The 23,690-nt window shown below is 43.0% G+C and overlaps 1 pseudogene; it reads left to right on the forward strand.

The window, feature by feature from the left end:
* The first annotated feature begins 1,033 nt into the window (after positions 1 to 1,033).
* On the forward strand, positions 1,034 to 11,007 carry LOC136530461 (uncharacterized; annotated as a pseudogene).
* The last annotated feature ends 12,683 nt before the right edge of the window (positions 11,008 to 23,690 follow it).

Below are 23,690 nucleotides of genomic sequence, written 5' to 3' on the forward strand. Positions count from 1 at the left end.
GCAAAATATGTTCCCAAAGTTATTATGTTGGGTGACAATTGTATCTCGAAGAACTGCAAGCACACACTAGTAGAGAACAGACTTTTAGTTCAAGGCTTTAGTCCCGGTCATTTTGGGGTCCGGGACTAAAGAAAGGATTAGTCCCGGTTGGAGCTACCAACCGGGACTAAAGTCCCCTGCCCAACGGCTTGAGGCGTAGCTTTTGCAGGGGGAGCAGGAGGGGACCTTTAGTCCCGGTTGATGGCTCAAACCAGGACTAAAGGTCACCCTCTAGTCCTGGTTGGAGCTACCAGCCGTGGCTAAACCTTTAATCCTGGTTGGTGGCTCTAACCGAGACTAGAATTGTACCTGTAGTCCGGGTTTATACAACAAACCGGGACTACATGTCCCGGGCTATATACTTTCTCTTTCTTCCTCCCCTAGCCCGAGCCATTCAAGCTCTCTGCCTGCTCTCTGTTCTTGCTCGTGGAAGGAGTTCATGCTTGTGGGATTAGTGAAGACTTCATTCCTCCATCCATTCTTCGGTTCTAAAGGTTACCAACTTCATCCTCACATGTTTCATCACTAGCATGACTCATTTCTTGGTCTAGAAATAGAGAAATTTGTGGTTTTTTTAGATTGGGAATGATGGTAGATTCTTTTTGATTTATATACCATTTGAGCTTGAAATCACTTGATAGTTTGAATATGAAGATGAAGGAAGCTTATAGTAGTTCATCAAAACTAGTATGTACCTTTCATTGCCTCATTTCATGGTCTAGAAATAGAGAATTTTTTGGTTTTCTAGATTGAGAATAATGGTGGATATTTTTTATTTATATGCCATTTGAGCTCAAATTCACTTGATAGTTTGTATATGTAGATGAAGGAATCTTATAGTAGCTCATCAGAACTAGTATGCACCTTTCATTGCCTGATTTCATGGTTTAGAAATAGAGAAATAAAAGGTTTTTTAGTATATAGCTCATTTAATTTTATGGTTCATAAAATAAGAAATTTATAGTAGTTGATGAAAATGAGTAGAGAGTCATAGATGGTGACTGCTTCTAGGTCCTCGGCCTTACATGGGGTCCCTAAGCGACTGAGACCGGACCTCCCTCTCATTGCATCTGACAAGTGTGGACAGAAGACTGTGAGGGAGTATAGGGTGAAGAAGAAGGGTCCCAACCAAGGGCACATCTTCTACACTTGTTCGGATCACGAAGTGAGTAATTTTTGTCATGTTTTGTTATGCTTTGTAGCCATTTTTTGTGATGATTTTGATTAAAGTTCTTGATTTATTGTTGTAATTTTAGTGGGATGACATTGGATCATGTGACGGTTGGTATTGGGAGGAAGAGTATGTTGAGCATGTCCAAAAATCTCTAGCAAAGGTGACTGAGGCGACTAATGAGAGTGCACCTTTGTATGATGAGGCAGTGAACCAGCAGAAGAATGATCTGTCTGTTTTAGTTGGAATTGGTCGCAAAATCCTTATTCTATTGAAGTGCATTGTAGGTTTAGTTTGTTTAGTGCTATTTGGGATTGTCTACATTATATCAAGGCTTTAATAAATTAATATTCGAGAGTATGTGAAACAACTGTGTGGTATAGGATATTAATTAATCATGTTGATTGATGGATATTTTGGATCTTTTAATTAACTACTAATTATGCATGTTGTATAATATGTGTTATTATAAGTTTTTGATGTGGTGTACGTCATGTAATGCAGATGAACCAACAATGGATGTACAATGTGGACCACCGCTCCCCAGAGTTCATTAGGGGTGTGCATGAATTCATAAATATGGCCAAGGCGAACACGTAGAATGGTTTCTTGTGCTGCCCATTTGTTCTATGTAAGAATGAGAAGGATTATTCTTGCTCAAGGATCCTACACGGACACCTGTTTACGTTGGGTTTCAGGCCAAACTATATTTGTTGGACTAAGCATGGAGAAAGAGGTGTTATAATGGAAGAAGATGATGAAGAAGAAGAAGGGGATGATGAGAACATTCTTATTTGTGGTTTTGTTGAATATGGTGCCTTTGATGATACTGCAATGGGGGAAGCTAAAGAAGAGGTAGCGGTAGAAGATGAGCCCGCTGATGATCTTGGTCTAGCCATCCATGATGCACAGAGAGAATGCAAAAGTGAAAAGGAGAAGATCAAGTTCGAGCGCATGCTAGAGGATCATAAGAATTTGCTATACCCAACTTGCAAAGAGGGGGAAAAAGTTGCTGCAATGGAAGGCAAAGAATGGTATATCCGACAAGGGATTTGGGGAGTTACTAACTATCACAAAGAAGATGCTTCTAAAGGCAAATGAATTGCCTACCACTACATATGCAGCAAAACAGGTCGTCTACCCTCTAGGATTAGAAATCCAGAAGATACATGCATGTCCTAATGACTGCATCCTCTATCGCGACAAGTACGATAATTTGGATGCATGCCTAGTATGCCATGCATCGTGGTATAAGATCAGGCAAGATGATCCTGGTGATGTTGAGGGCGGCGGTGAATGTCCCAGGAAGAGAATTCCTGCTTAGGTGATGTGGTGTGCACCTATAATACCATGCTTGAAACATTTGTTCAGAAACAAGGGGCATGCAAAGTTGCTATGATGGCACAATGAAGACCAAAAGGTAGATGATATGTTGAGACACCTCGCTGATGGGTCCTAGTGGAGAGCATTCGACAGAGAATTCCTAAGGTTTGCAGATGACGCAAGAAACTTAAGGTTTGCTTTAAGTACGGATGGCATGAATCCTTTCATGGAGCAGAGCAACAGTCATAGCACTTGTCCTGCTACTCTGTGTATCTACAACCTTCCTCCATGGCTGTGCATGAAGCGGAAGTTCATTATGATGCCAATGCTCATCCAAGGCCCGAAGCAACTTGAAAATGATAATGATGTGTACCTGAGGCCATTAGTTGAGGAACTTCTACTTTTGTGGAGTAGCACAGGCGTATGTGTGTGGGATGAGTACAAATAGGAACACTTTGACCTGCGAGCATTGTTGTTCATAGCAATCAATGATTGGCCTGCTCTTAGTAATCTTTTAGGACAATCAAACAAAGGATATAATGCACGCACGCACTGTTTTCATGACATCGAAGGTATATTTTTGAAAAAATGTCGAAAGGTCTTGTACATGGGCCATCATTGATTTCTTCCATTGAATCATGCCCTAAGAAAGAGAGGCAAGCATTTTGAAGGTAAGGCAGAGTGCTAAACAAAACCTGACAACCGTAGTGGTGAGGATGTATTCAATATGGTCAAGGATGTACAAGTAGTCTTTGGGAAGGGACCTAGCAGCCAACATGTTCCGAATGATGCTAATGGACACGCACCCATGTGGAAGAAGAAGTCCATATTTTGGGAGCTACCCTATTGGCAAGTCCTAGAGATCCACATCACGATCGACGTGGTGCACCTGACGAAGAATCTTTGTGTGAACCTGCTAGGCTTCATGGGTGTGTATGGGAAGTCTAAGGACACACCAGAAGCAAGACAGGACCTGTAGTGTGTAACACCCCAGGTGTTTGTCACCAGTAAGCAATGGGTTTGAGCTCAACCATGACATGTTAAGTGGTGTTGGAGATGTTAGGTCAAACATATGAAAATAAGCCACCACTTAAACTTGGACCATGCACCATTGCTTACATGTTGCCCTTTCTAAAAAAGTATGCTTGAGTAATGTTGGATGTACTTGTTTCATGTGTCTCATATCAATATCCATCTATATTGATCTATGGAAAAGTTTCATGAAATTTGGAATAAAAAAGTCACATGAAATGATAAGTCATATCTTTGCATGAATTGCACTATTAAGTGAATGGAAATGTAGGTCATCAACCAAACCTTGCAACCTTGCCCAAATGACTCTAGATGAACTCTACAACAAAAGTCATAAAAGGTTCATGTTGGGCAAATGTCAAGAAAATGCATCAATCGGTCTAAAACTCAGATTTAAGCTGTACCGTGATGCTACTTTGACCTGTGTTGACCAATCACTTACAGTGCTTGCATAGAGTTGCACCCTAAATAAAAGTTGAAGTCCATGTTATGTACAACAAACTTTATTTTTAGACCAAGAGCTAGATCAGCTGGTAAGCAAGTCAAAACGAGCCCTCAAGTTGGAATCCATGGCTGTTTTGGGGAGCTCGAAATTTGACTAAGTCTGGATGACTGAATTCATGTTTTGAGTTTTCGTGTACCCCACTTTGGAAACTTGTATCTCCCAAACCACACCTAACCAGCTCAACTTCATATAAGCAATATTGATGTACTCATGTAGCTCTACCACTCTTATTAATGGATATCTCGCTAATTCGCATCGGTTTGAGAGTTTGAGGGAGCCGAAGATTGGGTTTCAGTGGTAGTTTTGAGGTAGAATTATAAATTTTGAACTGTGCTGCCGTGGCTTCATGGCTGCCTCTGTGCAGGAACTGAACACCGCGTGGCTGGCCTCGCTCGTCGCATGAGCGCCACCTCGCCTTGCTCTCCTCGTTTTGGACAGCCGAGCCCGAGCCTGCTCCACTGCCCTCTCCATTCGCCCTCTCTCCAGCTATCATCATCACTGTGCGCCACCGCCATGGCCGACAAGCAGAGCTCGCTGCCGTTGCGGTGCTGCACGCCTCAAGCCAGGAGCCACCACTAGCTCGGCCTCCCTGGCCTCGCAGCCGCCTCGCGCCACCGCCGTTCTCAACCACATGCGCGGTGAACCACCGGAGCGCCGCGTCCGCCATGGCCTGCGGGCCGAGCTCGCCGTCGCTGCCGTTCCCTGGCTTCCGAGCCCCCTCATGACCCACCGCGTGAACCAACAGCTCCGCCTCTTCCTCCTCTACCCGGCACACCACTCCTCGGCCTCTCCTCGCTGCCGTAGCACGCGGCCGCCGGTGCCGTGGCCGTCGCGGGCGCCTGTGCGCGTGGCCAGGAGGCCACGGACAGGCTCTGGCCGAGCCGAAGCCACCTTCGGATGCGTCCAGGTGCCTCGGACCTCGCCGGCCCATCCCCCGCCGCCGACGAGCCTCCTTCGGTCGGCAACAGCAAGCCCGGCATGCTTCTCTGCTCTAAATTCCGACCAGGGGCCTCGGGCTCAAATTTGACAAAAGGGAAGGGCCTAACTGCGAAGTCTATGACTCGAATGAATAGTGCTGTTAAAGACCTTTTTGTAGGAAATTTGCTGAATTTTGGAAATTCATAGTAATTCATAGGAAAATCATAAAATAGCAAATGAGGACTTTTTGGAATCCTTGTGAAATTGTCTATGCATTAGATCTATAATATGGCATATTTTAGTTTAAAGTTTTGGCTGCAAAAATATATTTGTGCAGTAAGGTTGTAATGCTAGTTGAATTTGTTATTTTCCATAACTATAGATCTAGGGCTCCAAATGAAGTGAAATTTTTGTGGCATGCTACTCATGTGATAGTTGATGTGTGGTAAAAATTTCATGAGTATTGGATGAAGTATGAGTGAGTTATTGGTTTATCTTGCTCTCATATGATTTCTTGCAATAGCAAATTGTCTTTTTCATAGAGGAAGCTATACTTATGCAAATGGTATGAAATTTGTACAGTAGACTATTGAGAGGATATGTGAGCTACTGTAATTTTTGTAGAATTTATTGTGTGTATTTTGTATATGTTTTTAAATACACCTTGATGTTTAAATAAATTAAGAAATGCTTTAAGAAAATTTATTTAGAGCTGAGCTCTATGCTTTCTGGTGTTCTTTAGTCATGTGTGAAATGTTGGTAAAGTTGGTTTTGCCCAATTATTTGTTTGCAACATAAGTTAATAATTATTTTCTTGCCGATGTGGATTATGGACAGATCTGGGAACCTAGCAAAGTTCTTCATAATAATGTGCTTTGTTGTAAAACTTGTTTATACAAAAGTTGTAGAAAATTTATGTATCTAGCTTATGTTAAAATTTGGTGGTATTTGGCCTTGTGTTTTGTGAGTTATGCTTGTTTAAAGTTGGGTTTCAGAAATGACTGCTCTCTATCAATTGTGGACCAGTTTCTGTAAATGGCTATATTTGACTTAGTTAACTTGAGAATCATGCTAAGATGATTAAAGATGAATTGTAGAAAACTTCATAAGCTTTCCAGAATGTCTTGTTTCATGGCTATTGGATTTGTATATTGGTACCGATCTACAAGAATAAAGGGGATATTCAAAGTTGTACAAATTACCGAGGAATTAAGTTGATGAGCCATACTATGAAGCTATGGGAGAGAGTTATCGAGCATCGCTTGAGAGCAATAACGCGGGTCTCTATGAACCAATTTGGTTTCATGCCCGGAAGGTCAACCATGGAAGCCATTTTCTTAATAAGACAAGTTATGGAGCGGTATAGGGAGAAGAAGGACCTACACATGGTTTTTATTGACTTGGAGAAGGCTTATGATAAAATACCAAGGAATGTTATGTGGTGGGCGTTGGACAAACATAAAGTCCCAACGAAGTATGTCGGGCTCATTAAGGACATGTACAGCAATGTTGTGACTAGAGTTCGAACAAGTGATGGAGACACGGATGACTTCCCGATTAGGATAGGACTACATCAAGGGTCAGCTTTGAGTCCTTATTTGTTTGCTTTAGTGATGGATGAGGTCACAAGGGACATACAAGGGGACATCCCTTGGTGTATGCTTTTCGCGGACGATGTAGTGCTAGTTGATGAAAGCCGGACAGGAGTGAATCAGAAACTAGAGTTATTGCGGGAGACTTTGGAGTCCAAAGGTTTTAGACTTAGTAGAACTAAAACTGAGTATATGAGATGTGACTTCGGCACTACTACTTGGGAGGAGGAAGATGTTAGTTTGGAAGGTCAAGTAGTGCCTAGGAAGGATACCTTTCGATATTTAGGATCAATGCTACAGAGGGACGGGGATATTGATGAAGATGTTAGCCATAGAATCAAAGCAGGGTGGATGAAGTGGCGGCAAGCGTCTGGTGTCCTATGTGACAAAAGGGTACCACAGAAGCTAAAAGGCAAGTTTTATAGGACGGCGATTAGACCTGCTATGTTGTATGGCGCAGAATGTTGGCCTACGAAAAGATGACATATTCAACAGCTAAGTGTCGCGGAAATGCATATGTTGCGTTGGATTTGCGGTCATACAAGAAGGGATCGAGTTCGGAACGATGATATACGTGAGAGATTAGGGGTAGCGCCAATTGAAGAAAAGCTTGTCCAACACCGGTTGAGATGGTTTGGACATGTGCAACGGAGACCTCTAGATGCACCGGTGCATAGTGGAATCCTAAGTCAGGATAGTAACGTGAAGAGAGGCAGAGGAAGACCGAAGTTGACTTGGGTAGAGGCAATAAAAGGAGACTTGAAAGGATGGAATATACCCAAAGACTTAGCCTTAGATAGGAGTGCTTGGAAGACAGCTATTCATGTGCCTGAACCTTGATTGCTTCTGTTGGGTTTCAACTCTAGCCTACCCCAACTTGTTTGGGACTTAAAGGCTTTGTTGTTGTTGTTGTTGTTTAGTTATAATCCAAACATGAAGCTGTTGATTCCAGTCCAGAAATGGACATATGCTCGTTATGGTTGTTTACTCCATGTGTTGCTAAGGGTGGCTTATGCCCTTGTTGATGGTCAAGTTATGATACTTATGGTCTTGTTAAACTTGTGTCATGCTTGATGTGCTTGCTCTCTATAGTTAGTTGTGTGATGTTAGTTAAATAGCTATTGGTGTCTATGTCTTGCATAATCTTGTGTTTGTCTTGAATGCTTAGGTGATGCATCTGGTGTTACCATTCATCACATTCATACACATGCATCTTGCATCTCATTTAGGTATGCTAGATGAATCACGTGAAGGATGTGATGTGAAGCCGAACTTGAAGGTTGGGTTTGGTGGATCTATCCCGAAGATGGAAGGACTAAGCAAGTGCTAGGACCAGAGAGGTCACCAAGATGATGCAAGCTAACTGAACTGACTTGTGTTGGATCCCAGGCAAGCCCCGAAGCATTCTAAGTCTCCCATGTTTTTACAAATAACTTGAGTATCTTTTATTGTTGATGATGCATTAAGTATAGGAATTGGTTGGAACCAATTGTTGCATTATATCCTTACCTTGTCCAGATAAAATCCTGTGAATCCTAATTAAGTGTAGGATCGAATGATGCTTAGCTATGCTTAGACCGGTAGAAGTCGGGTGATTTCCTGTCACCTGCGAGATGTAGGATGAGCCCTGGTCACGGTTGGCTATATTTGCTATCATGAAAAAGAACCATGTGTTAATAGTAAAAAGAGATCGGACGGGATGATAGTAGTGCAGCAACAAGGCATGGAGGTCTTGGGTGTGAATCTATCCCTATCTGTGTCGGTTAAGGACCGATTCGATGTACGTCCTCATGTCATGTCGAACGCATGCCTATCACTTAGTTGGCCGGATAACTCGTTCCGACTGCGAAGCCGAGTAGCTCAACTCAGGCCGGAAGACCGAGAAGTGAAAGTGCGCACCCTGGCGGTAGTAAGGATGTGCAGGGAGCTATTGGCGTAAGTCCAAGGTGAGATTGACCACCTGGCAGAGTGGACTCCCTGAGGGTGCGGCGCTGCTCGGAGTTGCAATTCCTGAGATGTACCAAAGGTGACCTAAGGCTGCCTTCACGTGGTATGCCTAGGTTGATGTTAGGAATACCCCTCCAGCTGGATAGGAATCGATTTGAATCGCCGTCTCTCCCGGATAGTGAGAACTTGACTGAGCAGCGGCAACGTAGATTCACTAAATTTAAAGATATGGTTAAATGATGATGATGATGAAAATGACAATGAGCCATGAAATACCTGATATGGTTATTATTGTTTGCAACTTAATCAAGTGATTGATTAGTACAGGTGCTAATATAGATGAGGTAGTGGCTAAAAGTCACTGCTAGTACAGGTGAATAATGCTAATGGTTACTCAAGCTTTTATACAAAAAGGTTGTCCAGCCAGATCCACTAAATTAAGCTATGCATGATCCTTGGTGTCATTTGTTTTGGTTTCCGATGGGTAAGTCTGGCTGAGTACATTCGAGTACTCAGGGTTTATCCCACCTTGTCGCAGGTGAAGTTCTTGGCCTGCTAAAGCTGGTGGATAACCACTGGTGGGCTCGGTGATTCTTTAGTTACTTCTCATCCATATGCTTTTGTTGGATGATGTCACTTATGCTAGCAATATATTTGGAACATATATTAATGTAATCTTTTGAAAGCTATGTTGTTTTCACTAATCGATTTTGAAACCCAAACTTGTACTATTATTTGTGAACCCAAACTTGTAATATTATTTCCACTGCAACCCTGTGTATGTGATGTGTATTTGCTTAATCACGCGATCTTGGTTATGATGTTGATTTACCGAGGTCTTTCGGGACACTCGGCGGACTACCGGGTTTATATGAGTGAAAGTATGCACATGTCAATGTGTTAGCAGGAACAGCCGTACTTGATCTTGTATAAATTGGGCGGTTTTGTCACATAGTGTATGAAAGAACGAGTGAACCTGCATCCAAAGAAGGTAGATGATGGACGCCAGTACTTAAGTCCTGCCAGCTACACTCTTAGAAAAGAAGAGAAGGAAAGCATGTTTTAATGCCTAAATAGGATCCAGGTCCCATCTAGCTTCTCCTCGAATGTAAGGGGGATAATAAATATGGCAGAGAAGAAATTTCTAAACTTAAAGTCTCATGGCTACCATGTGCTTATAACATAATTGCTTCCAATTGCATTGAGAGGGATTCTACCTCCAAATGTATGATTAGCCACCGTGAAACTATGTGCATTCCTCAACACAATTTCTCAAAGGCAATCAATCCAGTGCATCTAGCAAAGCTATAGAATGACATGGTCCAATGTCTTGTCAGCTTTGAGTTGGTGTTCCCACCATCGTTCTTTAATATTATGATGCACCTCCTAGTTCACTTGATCAAAGAGATTAGTATTATCGGTCCTGTGTTCCTCAAAACATGTTCCCCTTTGAGAGGTTCATGGGAGTCCTAAAGAAATATGTTCACAACTGTGCTTGACCAGAAGGAAGCATCTCCAATGGCTACGGAACAGAGGAGGTCATTGAGTTCTACGTTGATTTTATTCCTAACCTCGACCCGATTGGTGTTTCTGAATCACGGCATGAGGGGAGACTAAGCAGAAATGGAACACTAGGGAAGAAAGCATATATTTTGAAGGAGGACGATTATTTCCGTAAAGCACACTACATAGTTTTGTAGAGCTCCTTGGTGGATCTATTTATCGAGGTACACAAGGACATTGTACGTGGCAAATTCCTGGGGAGGACTGAAGCCTGGATTATGTGTCGACACATGGAAACTTTCGACAGTTGGTTGTGAAAACGATGTTAGGGTGATGAGAGTCTAGATGAGCAACTGTACTTGTTGTCTAGGGAACTGTCTTGGCATACCTTGACATTTAAAGGGTATGAGATAAATGGCAATACATTTTATACGATAGCCCAAGATAAAAGGAGCACCATAGATGCTATAGACCCAAATGGGAATAAGGAAACATATTATGGCTGCATAGAGGAGATATGGGAACTAGACTATGGACCTTATTTTAAGGTCCCTTTGTTTCGCTGCCAATGGGTGAGGGTGACCGGAGGTGGGGTAATAGTTGACCATCAGTACGGAATGACAACAGTGGACCTCAACAATCTTGGGTATAGAGACAAACCATTCATCTTAGCCAAGGATGTGAATTAGGTGTTCTATGTGAAGGACATGTCCACCAAACCGAAGAAAGGGAAAAACAACAACGTCTCAGAGAATGAGCCAAAGTGCCACAAAGTTCTTTTACAGAAAAGAAACATCATGGGAATCAAGGATAGGTCTGACATGTCAGAAGATTATGAAAAGAATGATGAAATTCCACCCTTCACAATGAACAACAATCCAAGCATCCTGCTAAATGATGAGGACACTCCATGGTTATGGCGCGATCATAACCAAGGGACATACATCAAGAAGAAGTTCGTTGCTGTTCCCACTTGACATGGTGATGTATTAGACCTATTATGTAATAATTGTGACTTCAGATTTTCTATCATGTTTTTCTACTTGATGGTGCATTTGCTATGGAGAATCTACGATGAAAAACCAAATGGTCAACGTTAATAAGATGTGAAAACTAATTTCCTGTCGAAAAGCAATAATTTTAATGATTTTAATTAAGAAGTACATTTTTGCATGGTGGAAATTGTGATTATTATTTACACTATGTTAAATATTTATATGGTAAAACAAAAGAGTTTAGGTTACAAATTTTTCTTGTGTACAATAACGCAAAACCAGGTCAAGTAATTTTTTGTATTTTTTTGACTAATATTTTATTTACTAGGCAATTAATAACTCTCTAGATTTTTATATAAAAGAAATATATAAAAAAGGAAAAACTTCTAGAAATTGGGGGGGAGCCAAACTACAGCACACCTTTACTCTCGGGTGGATCAACCACCCGAGACTACAAATGGGGTGCGTTTTCGCAGCCTGCCAAAAATTGCCTTTACTCCCTGGCCGTGGCTACACCTAGGACTAAAGGTACCTTTAGTCCTGGTTATAACCATCACCGTGGCTTCACATGGGACTAAAGGTCCCTCCTATATATCGCTTCCTTTCTTCTCCCCCTCCATCATCTTGTCTTCTTTGCTCGAGAGCCACCGCGCCGCCACCACTCGATCATCACCGCCTCCAACACCGCCTCCACGTCCATGTGCCGCACCTAGATCTAGATCCGCCACATCATCCTTGCCCTCACCCAGATCTAATTTGGGTCCACCGCCGTCGTCGATCCTCGTCCTCATCATTACTGACTCCACGCACCTGCCTCCAGCACTGCCTCTCATCATGCATGCGCTTTGTCCCTGGCTCCACACACGTCATCCTCGTCACCCCGCCGGTGCCTTCGCTCGTCCTCGCTGCCAGAGCACGTCATCCTCGTCTACACCATCTCTAGTCCAGCACCGGCCTCGTCACCCCGCCAGCGCCCTCACCTCGTCACCCCACTAGCACCCTCGCTCATCCTCATCGCCGGAGCGTGTCATCCACACATGAACTTCATCCCCGGTTAGCTCTACGCGCACACGTTCATCGTTCTCGTCTCTAGCCGACTGCCGGCGCGTCATGCGCACCTTGGCCCCGACATGCTCAATCGTGTTCGCCGTGCTCGTGCTCGCTATCGCCCCTCACCGTGCTCGCTGGAGGAACTTTGTTTCCACACATGTGTGCAATAGTGTGTGTGCACATGTGGTGTGTGTATGAGTGTGTGTGTGTGCATATTATTTTTTTGGCATAGAAAAAATAGATATATTTTATTTGTAGACAAAATAGGAAAAATATGGTAGTTTATTTTAATATATATACATATATAGAAAAATGTTGAGTGATATGAATTGTAGAAAAAATATAGTAGTGTACTACAATATATAGTTGTAGAAATATATTTGAATCTTCGTCACAATTGAAAAGATTATTTTTATTAGTGCTATGAATTTTTTTGTATATATATCTGAATTTTGATATATTGACATTATTAGTGTGACATGAATTTTCATATATTTATATACACTAATGTTGATATATATATCCTAATATCCTCAACTCCGCTCCAAACCCTAACCCGACCGAGCTTCGCTCTAAACCCTAACCTGGCCGAGCTCCGCTCCAAACCCTAATGAAGGCATAAATAATAACCCTAAATTCTATATAGTTATATATATTTGAATTTGATTCTTCATAATTAGTGTGAAGTCTATATATAGTTATTTAGGTTTAAGCCACTGAATCGCTACATTTGCATATGCATGACTAGTGTATGGTTTTCATTTATATATAGTTGTGGTAATTAAGATGGCCAAGCCACAAGATGACTAAGACTAGAATGAGTCCATGACGAACATTATCAATGCCAACACTCAATATGGTCCCAACCAGAATGAGGTTGACCCGGAGTTCGATGATGGCTCTCAATACTTACTGAATTTTAAAGATTAGCAAAAACTTCTTGTGCAAGAAAATCCTGTGCAAGAAAATGCTGGTGAGGTATATTTGTTAATAATCTTGCATCTCTTATGTATATGAAATTAAACATAATTCCAATAATTCATATATATATATATATATATATATATGTATTACTAAATCTTTGTGTTTCTACGTATGTAGCCCTCTGGATTGACGACATCGATGAAAAGTAGTAAAAGTGTACGAGGCCTGACAAAACCGTTGGAGGGCCACTACATAATCACAGAAGTCGATCCTAATACCGGCAAACCACTCCAGCCAAAAAACAATGCAAAGAAGTTTATAAATCACTGTGGGGTTCTTGTTAGGGATAGGGTCCTGATTAGCATCCATGAATGAAAAAAGAAGAAGGATGATCCTCTGATCAGTTCTGTCTCTGAGTGAGAGAAGGACATTCTTTGGGATTCAGTCATAGCACATTTCAATCTACCAGCAGGTGAAGATTTAAGAAAACCAGTTAAAAGTTGGGCTATCATGAAGATAGCCACATAGCTCCAGACCTAGAAGAAGAAGCTGTACAATGAATTTATCAAGAAAAATCTGACTCCAAATTTCAGTCAAAATAGCCATACAAAAAGTTGAGGGATGACTGGCCTGAATTTGTGAGGTACAAGACCTCGGAAGAGGGTAAGAAACGGGTGAGAAGGAACCAACATGATGCACGGTAGAAGGTATACCATCATAAAATGGGATCAGGTAGCTACATGAGTGCCATTCCAAAGTGGCAAAGAATGGAAGCAGACATGCTTGCCAAAGGGATCCATCCATTTTCACTCGATTGGCCTGAATGCTCCCAGAATTGGATTTTCGTGCATGGGGGATCACTAGACCCATAGAAACGGGAGCCGGTTATTGGTGGGGAAATCAGAACAGCAGCACAAGGACTTATCGATATTGTAGATGCTTCTGCTAGTGGTGCCTTTGTGCCCAACCAAGAGAAGGATGAGCTAACGTACGCCCTCCATACTCCTAAACACCCTAGGAAAACATGAGGCAAAGGGTTGATTTCATGGTGCCATGGCTTCCCTAAGGATGTCGCTACCTATAGAAGCCGCTAGAGAAGGAAGGATGAGGAGGCAGAGTGGATCCGCAGGTTAGAGGAGGCAATGCTTCAATCACAGGAACAAGAACTAAACATGGACATGAGAATGCAAGAGAAAATCAAACAGCAAGTGGCACTATAGTTGAGTAGCCAAAGGCAGTCATCAACATCAGAGCATGCGATCAATGTTTGCCCCCCTCAGCTAAGAAGCAGTTGTGCTTCCATTGAGCTCCCAAATCAAGATGACGCATTGCAGAACTTCCTCGTGGATGACATCACTATGCCTTTGATGCCATGTGAGCTACACATTCCCTTGGGGAATACTAGTGCACGGTATTATTTCTCTAGTGGTCCCTAAGAAGACACCAACAATCCATGGGAATCCAATTCCACCTGGCTATTATAGTGTTTCGGTGGATAGAGTTATCAAAGCCTATAGGAAAGTGTCTCTTGACTTTCCTAGAGGTGATGGGGAGAAGACCCTAGGACAAGCAGAGCATTCATTCATTTTATGGCACAAACGCTGGTGCGGCGACTAGGGTACCTTTGCCTCCTCCTCAAATACCTCAAGATAGGTGCGGATGAAAGTGAATGAAATAGTTTTTCAATAATGAATCATTCTCAATTATTGGCTTCTTTTATAATAATCATTTTTGTACTCATAGGTCTCCCAACCTGAGTCTAGTTCTTCCATCCCATGATGATCATCAGAGTGCTATGGACGATGATGATGCTATGGATGATGATGATGCGTTCCATGGCATGGCTGCATCTCCATCTCCATCTCCTCCAAGGTGGTCTCCCCCTCCTCCGCCTCCCACACTGTAGAGCCAGAAGAGGCCCCCGCCCCTGGTGAAGAAGAAAGCCAGCCATCATAAAACAAAGCCCCCTCTAGAGAAGTTGCCTTAGGAGAAGTCTGAAGAGGAATCAAAACTGGTGACACAAAGAGATTTGGATAACTGGAAGAAAAGTGTAGCAGAATCAATAGCAAAGAAGAAGGAACTTCAGAAAAACCCGCCAAAGCCGCACTACATAGCTCAACGAGAACTAAGGTAAAAAATCAATGAGCGTGAGAAAAAGCAGCGTGATGCACGTAAGCCCTCACCATTATCGGACTATGAATGCTTTCTTGACAAGCCATATAAGGCATCCCATAAAGCGAAGAGAGTAGAGAAAGATGTAGCACAGCTCGGGCAGCAATCTAAGCAATCTATCGACCCGCTAGTTGTTGAGGATGATTGTACTGCAGCACAAGGTGATCCAATTGATAGGGAGGCACTCTAAGACTTCATGGCTACAATAGGTCTCACACCTCAACAACTCATTAGGGGAGGATAGATACCAACAACCAACTTTGATATTTACCGAACCTTTGAGTATGGCAGGAGTCTTGTCAACCCTAAGTCCTTATTATCACTGGTACGCAAATGTTCTTGTTAAACAAGTGGTACTTAAGAGCGTGTGACAACGATGTGGCATGGCTTATTGTCAGAATTAGACTAGAACATGACTTCAATGGCTTTGACATTTTACATATTGAGTTGAATGAATTACACCAACTATTAAACTAGGACGCTCTCGACAAATCTCTCCTTAGCTACTGGTGTATGTAAGTGATTCTTTCTACAATTGAAGTAACTTGCATGTTAGTTCGTTGTCTATATATAGTTATCCTCACACTATATATATTCTTTTGTACTATATAAATGCAGATATGAGATGCTAAAACTAAAGAGAAAAGGGTTAACTAATGTTGGTTTCATGGATCCGAATCGCACATTCAAGGACATGCTTACTCGATATGATAGATGGCGACCTCAAGTGGAGAATGATCTATTTAGGTTCTTAGATAACCAACATGACAAGACACTGATACGCTTCCCTTACAACTTCAAGTGAGTGTTATTATCTTGTGTCCATTTTATTTTGCTTACTCCATGTTGACTTTAGTTAATGAGTAATGCCTGCTTATAAACATGTAGCTATCACTAGATACTGCTGGTCATCGATATGCCCAGGAGTATTGTAAAGATCTTTGACCTAGCGACAAAACCCCGAGAAGATTACCAAGAAATGATAGATATTCTCCAGTGGTAATTTTGGTCTCGCAGACTGTATACTCTCTTATGTCATTTTATTGATATAACTCCATTTATTTATTTTGTTGGGCAGTGCTTGGAAAAGATTCGCTAAGAAACGCCATTATGGTCAATGGAAAGTGCCTCTAAATGTATTCCAATACCTAGTAAATACTAACTAGGTCGCCACATCTTTATTTAGTTCAATTCATTACTACTATGCTTCATTGGTTGATGATGAATCTTTTTCTCATAAAGTGGTATCTACAGTAGGGATTGGGGAACAACTTATGTGGATACTACATCTGTGCCTCCACCTGGATGGCCTTCTCCTTCACTCTACTCCGAGTCTCTGCCATCGTCCTTGTGCCTCCGTATTACACAACTCTTTGAGCCAACGCCTTCTTATGCCTTTGCCATCGCCCTTGGGCCTTTGCCTGCTTGAAGGGCACGGGCAAAGGCTCTCCTTGTGAACCCTGTGGATTATCATTCACGCAATTCACAACATTAGTATGTTTTGGTTAGGGTGTTTCCCAACCTCCATGGCTTAAATATTCGTGTCCCAACAGTTCCCCCTTGAGGGTATGGTCTGTTGCAGGCAGCCTGTAACCCTTAATTTCCTCACTGATATTGAGTTGTGGAGGTTCTTGTGGAGGCTTCCTCCCTTTTCCCACTAGGACACACTGTGTCAGACCCTGTTTGTGGTGAGGTCTCGCTGCTTGATTTGCTGCGGTGGCTCTCGAACAGACACATCGTGGAACGGATGTGACCGTTGGATAGAGAAGCTTAAGCATCCGTCTAGTGGCTATATAGGGGGGGGTTGGTGAAGGCTTCCCCCACCCCACCTAAGCCATCGCTTTCTTGGTTGTTGCTTGTTAGTCCTTTGTGTTATTTGTGCCTTCGCTTGGCTTTAGCTTGGCTTTGCTTGTTCGCATTTAGGGTTTAGAGGTGGCTTCCCCTATCGATTCCCATTGTCGCTGGCCTTGTTTCGACAGTCCCTACCTTCCCCTGCTTGGGGTTAGGTCTAGCGGTTGGTCTAGGTGCTTTGAAGAGTGCATGCTATCCCGCACAGAGGCTCTGGAGTTTGAGGAGGATCTTACCAGTGTTGAAGCCTCTATTGTGTATTTGATCACTGCTGAGGAGGCAGAAGACATGGCTGGCTCTAGGAAGACCTAGGATTTTGGGCCTTCTCTCATGACCCAAGAGATGATTGAAGCGCTAGAGAAGGAGGGTTATGTTCCTATGGGAAAGGCAAGGCCTCTGTAGGGTGAGACGGTCCCCAAGACCAGCGCTACTAATGTGGTTGTTTTCAAGGATTTTTTCACCTGTGGCCTTCATTCTTTCTAGCCATGTGATTCCTCCAGAAGGTGTTGGAGACTTTTGAGGTACAGTTACATCACCTCACTCCCAATGGAGCAGAGCTGGACTTGGATATGTTCTGTGTGTTCTACGAGCTTCAACGCCAACCTAAGAAGGTTGGCGAAGATAATTTATTAGCTCAGTATGGTAGTTGTGCTTTCATGGTGAAGAGGTAGCAGAAAGGGCCAAGGTTGGAAATTTTCTTTTCTTAGAAGAACAAGTGGGAGAAGGATTGGATGCAATACTGGTTCTATGTTTGGACTGGAGGCCTGACTTCTATGGGTGAGGATGGGAAGAAGGTTACCTGCTACCCTCTGGCTTCTATTATGGGTCCAATGAAGTCTTCAACCTAGGTGCCTCCTAGTTCAGAGGCTAGTGCTCACCGTGAGGCTTGCAATAGGTCCTTCACGCTAGCGTGCTGATATTTCGGAGGTCGAGACCTTGTGGAAGAAATGGTTGCTTCTACTTGCTGGCCCCTCGGGAGTAATGGGCCAACAATGAGAGTTGAAATGGTGAAGCTTCTCATCTTCAGTGAGGAGGTCGGGTTGTGCTTTCCCCACTTTGACATAAAGCTAGCGAAGGGTGAGACCCCCATGGATTTCACAACTTTCATTGAACAGGAGGTACAGGAGATTCTCGACGAGATGTCTGATAAGGAGTACTTGGCGCGGAAGGTTATGGCGGGCACAATGCCCTACCTTAACTGTGTTTTTGAGGAGCTTGGGATACACCATGTGGAGCATAAGGTTCCTGTGAAGGTGTTAAAGTCAATTGACGACAAAGAAAACAAGGTTGTTCTGAAGAACACAACTGCCGCCACTAAGGTGAAGAAGAGGAAGGGTGTTGGTCGGGCAAGAAGCAAAAGGTTAGAGCTGCCTCTGCTGTTGCCTCCACTAGTTCTGGTGAGGAGGTGGCCGAGAGTGTTCATGCTGGCTCTACTTCCATGGCGGTGAGCGCCGAGGCTGGATAGTTTGGTGCCTACGTCATTCATGAAGATGAAGATTTGATGGCGGCTATGTTTGGAGGGCCGAGCGGTTCTCCCGCTGTCAAAACCTCTGATGTGGAGCCCATGTCCACCGTCCTTTATGATGAATCATCCTGCTCTAAGAGCGATGATGTTGGCATGGGTGTGGCCTCTGAGGTTCATAGCGAGGAGTTTTCACCCAACTGGCATGGCCGGTCAGCGAAGACTTCTCACTTGGAGGAGTCTGAGGTAGAGTCAGAGGAGCAGCCACCTTCTGCGCGGCCTCAGGACCCAGTGCCTTTGGATGGGGTGCCCCGCATTGACGATGATGAGATGGCAGATGCCGCTCAAGGTAGTTTGTACTTGAGTAAGTGTTGCTGGTATTTTGTTCTTTTTATGTGTTTTTTGCCTGCTTCTAAGGTTTCCTTGTCTTTGCCCTTTTAGGCGATGAAAGCTCTAGTTGGGTTTTGGTGAACTGATGAAACCCTAGGTGCCAATCCTTTTCTCTAAGTGATCATGAGATAGGGTAGCATGTTCCAAGTGGTGGAGCAAATGGTGAAGGTCATGATGGTGGTGATGGCCATGGTAATGATCAAGTGCTCGGGCTTAGAAAAGAAGAAAGAGAAAAACAAAAAGCTCAAGGAAAAGGTGATATCCATAGGAGCTCTTTGTTTTGGTAATCAAGACACTTAGCGAGTGTGATCACATTTAGGATATATAGCCATACTATTAAGAGGGGTGAAACTCGTATCAAAATGCAGTTATCAAAGTGCCACTAGATGTTCTAACTCATTGCATATGCATTTAGATTCTAGTGAGTGCTAACACCTTTGAAAATGTTTGTGAAAATATGCTAACATACGTGCACAAGGTGGTACACTTGGTGGTTAGCACATTTGAGTAAGGGAGGCATAGTTGGTGAAGTCGAGGAGGTCACTGGAGCTGACCGGATGTAGGACCAGACTTTGGAGGCACTGATGGCTGGACTCAGCGAAGGTGTGTTTGGTCAGAAGTGACGTACGTTGGCGCAAGTAGTTTCATGAACGTGTGAAGAGCGAATGCTGGGGAGCGTCCAATTGTTGTCGAATAGGTGCGTCCGATCGTGTTTCGAGCGCTCTCAGAGCTCTCTGGAAATGATCTGATGCGGCTCAGGCATGGCATCAGGTGAGGGGACTGGCACATCTGGTCCCTGACTGTTGGTGCATGGGCACGTCTGATCGCTTGTTTCTCTTGGTGGTTTCCGCCACCTAGATGGCTTGGTCCAGCGAGGATCATTGAGAAGAGGAAGGTGCTTGTCTCTAGCTCCGATTGAAGTGATTGTGAGGGGTTCTTGACCTTTCCCTGATGGAGAGCCAAAAGGTACTCTAGTGGAATGCTTGTGGCTTGTGGATCCTCATCTTGTGTTGGTTGTGCGGCACTCGGTTGTGGGTTAGGCGTGTGATGCCTATTAGCGCGTGAACCTCCAAGTGAGTGAATCGCCACAACGGGGACTAGCTTGCCAGCAAGCAAGTGTACCTTGGTGAAAAATCATTGTGTCATCTTGTCTTCGAGGGTTTCTTTGGTATTTATTGTGATTGATTGTTTGTCGCTTGCCATGTCAGTATATCTTCACTACTTACCCTTGTACTTACATTCCTAGTGTAGCTAAGCTCTTTAGTGTAATTAGTTTTGAGAGCTAGCTTGTGTCTTGTCTAGTGGTTAGTGAGGCTCTATAGTTAGTCTTTGAGAGCTCACTAACTTAGTGGTAGTGACATAGCCTCTTATGTGTGAAATAGAGATAATAGTAACTAGAATTGTGGATAGAAGGCTTGTATTTTTAGTAGGCTAGCGCAACACTTGCTTCGCCATTTAATTGACTAACCTCTTAGCTCAAGTGTTGTTGTAGTTTTTTAATAGGCTATTCACCCCCACCCCTCTAGCCTTTAGGACCTTTCAAGTGGTATCGAAGCCGTGGTCACTATGATTTGAGGCTTAACAACCTTTGGTGTCAAAATGGCTCAAATCAACAACACCAAGAAGCCACCCCAATTTGATGGCTCCAACTATGCTTATTGGAAGACTAACATGATAGCATTTATCAAGTCAATCAATAGAAAATTGTGGAAGTTGGTGGAGACCAAGATTGAGATAGCAAATCCAAAAACTCCCTCTGCGGCCGAAGAAGTGCTTCTCCAAAACAATGACATTGCTCTTAGTGCCATTCATGATGCATTGGATGAGAGGACATTTGAGCAAATCAAGAACATTGAGATGGCTCATGAGGCATGGAAGAAGTTGGAGGAGTTATTTGAGGGCACACAAGCGGTGAAGGGTGCCAAGGCATATATCCTCAAGGTGAAGTTTGCTAGCTTCAAGATGAAGGATGATGAGAGTGTGCCGGAGATGTTTCATAGGCTCTAAGTGCTAGTCAATGATCTCAATGCACTTGGTGAAGAAGTGAAGGACAAGGACTTTTCTCCTAAGTTCTTGAGATGTCTATCCTCAAGATTTGGCACATTAGTAACTATTCTAGTGAGGAGTGGTTTGGACACCATGACACCAAACCAAGTGTTAGGAGATGCGATGACCGATGACACTTATAGAGATGATGATGAGAAGGAAGAGAAGAAGAAGAAGAAAGATGAGAAGAAGGATGAGAAGAATAAGAGTGTGGCATTCAAGGCCACATCATCCAAGGGCAAGTCAAAGATAGAATCATCAAGTGAAGATGAAGACTCAAGCTTTGATGAGTTTGATGATGAAAAGATGGCTCTCTTTGTGAATAGATTAGGCAAATTCATGGTGAAGAAGGGCTATCATGCAAGAAGGAAGAAGTCATCATTAAGAAACAAGGATGAAGCAAGGAGGTGCTTCAAGTGTGGTAGCAAGGATCATCTTGTTGCTTAATGTCCCTACAATAGTGAGAATGAAGATGATGACAAGAAGAGCAAGAAGAAGGACAAGAAGGACAAGAAGGAGAAGGACAAGATGACCTTCAAGAAGAAGAATAAGGGTGGTTCATATGTGGTCACTTGGGATAGTGATGCTTCCTCAAGTGATGATGATGATAGTGATGATGACAAGACCACTAAGAAGAAGGCTCTTGCAAGCATTGCCATTAATGAGAAGCCTTCTCTCTTCGACACTCCATCAACTTGCTTCATGGCCAAGGCCATTAAGGTACAAACTTGTGATGATGGATGTGATGAGGAACATGATATTGAAAGTGAAAGTGATGATGATGATGAACCAACTAAAAATAAACTAATTGACATGTTGGAAGATGCTAAAAAACATTTTGACATTAAGAGAAGGGAATGCAAAGACTTGCATAAGGAACTAAAAGCCCTTAATCAAGCCTTTGATGAGCTCAATGCATCTCATGAGAGGCTAGAGGAAGCCCATGAGAAGCTTGGCAAGGCTCACAAGAAGCTTGAAAAAGCTCATTCCTCTCTACTTGATGAGCAAAATGAGAAGAAGCATGTTGTAACATGTGACAAAGGCTTAACATGTGACATAATTGATGAATCATTCTATAAGCCTATTGTTGTTGCTCCCGCTAACCCTTCACATCTAACTCATCATCCACTTCCACCTCATCTAGTAATGATGGTTTCACTTGTGATGCCTCACTAATGGTTGAGAATGAAACCCTCAAGAAGCAGGTAAATGAGCTCACTCGCGCCTTAGGCAATGCCTATGGTGGTGAGGCCCGCTTGCTAATGTGCTTGGGTAGTCAAAGGTTTTCTCTTAACAAAGAGGGATTGGGCTATACCCCCAAGAAAGGCAAGGCGGCCTTTACTCCTCGCAAGACTAGTTTTGTGAAGAATAATGGTTGTTTTTCAATAGATGCAATCAAGTTGGGCATGTAGAGCAATATTTTAAGAACAAGAACAAGGACTCTAATGTATCCTCAATTAAGTTTGATTCTTGTTATTTACTCACCAATGGTGTTAATGGGGTGCATGCTAAGTTTGTTGGTACTCCAATTGTGGGCTCAAAGAAGAAAGCCATTTGGGTGCCAAAGAGCTTAGTCACTAACCTTGAAGGACCCAAGCAAGTTTGGGTACCTAAAAAGAATTAATCTTCTTTTATAGGTTAATTACAAAGCCAGAGGAAGGCATTGGGTTTCTGATAGTGGGTGCACTCAACACATGACCAGTGATGCAATAATGTTCAACTCAATCAACACCAATGATAGCAATGGTTATGATAGTATCACATTTGGTGACAATGGCAAATGCAAGGTCAAAGGACTTGGTAAGATTGCAATATCGAATGACTTGAGCATATCCAATGTGTTGCCAGTAGAGAACTTGAACTTCAATTTGTTATCCATGGCTCAATTGTGTGATCTTGGATTCAAATGCATATTTGGAGTTGATGAGGTAGAGATCATAAGTGTAGATGGCTCTAATTTGATCTTCAAAGGTTTTAGATATGAGAATCTATACTTGGTTGATTTCAATGCTAGTAAAGCTCAATTGTCAACATGCTTGTTCACTAAGTCTAGCATGGGTTAGTTATGGCATAGAAGGCTTGGTCATGTTGGAATGAAATAATTGAATAGATTGATTAAGCATGATCTAGTTAGAGGATTGAAAGATGTGGTATTTGAGAAGGAAATATTTTGTAGCTCTTGTCAAGCCGGTAAACAAGTTGGAAACACCCATCCTAAGAAGAGCATAATGAGCACTAGCAAGGCATTTGAATTATTGCACATGGATTTGTTTGGGCCAACACAATACACTAGCATTGGTGGAAACAAATATGGCTTTGTGATAGTGGATGACTACACTAGATATACTTGGGCATTCTTTCTAGTGGACAAGAGTGATGTGTTTGTAACTTTCAAATTATTTGTCAAGGGCATACACAATGAGTTTGAAACAACCATCAAGAGGGTTAGAAGTGACAATGGTAGTGTGGGGGTATTAACACCTATACCCTTACGGCTAGGCTTGGGCCGGCCCGGATCAGGGGGTCTGGCCCACTAGAAGACGACGCATGGCCCGGCCAATCTATTCGGAATCTCGTGCAAGGAATCAAGGCAGATTTGGAGGTCAAGCAAGATCCTGGTCAGTTAGAATAGGAATCCTTATTCGGCCACCTATGACAATTGTAACTAGCTAGGATTAGTTTCCAGATCTGTAACCCTGCCCTCGGACTATATAAGGCAGGCAGGGGACCCCTCTAAAAAACATCTCTCATTGACATACAGCAATACAATCAG

Source organism: Miscanthus floridulus, unplaced genomic scaffold (genome assembly GCF_019320115.1).
Source record: "Miscanthus floridulus cultivar M001 unplaced genomic scaffold, ASM1932011v1 fs_138_1_2, whole genome shotgun sequence".
Lineage (NCBI taxonomy): Eukaryota > Viridiplantae > Streptophyta > Magnoliopsida > Poales > Poaceae > Miscanthus > Miscanthus floridulus.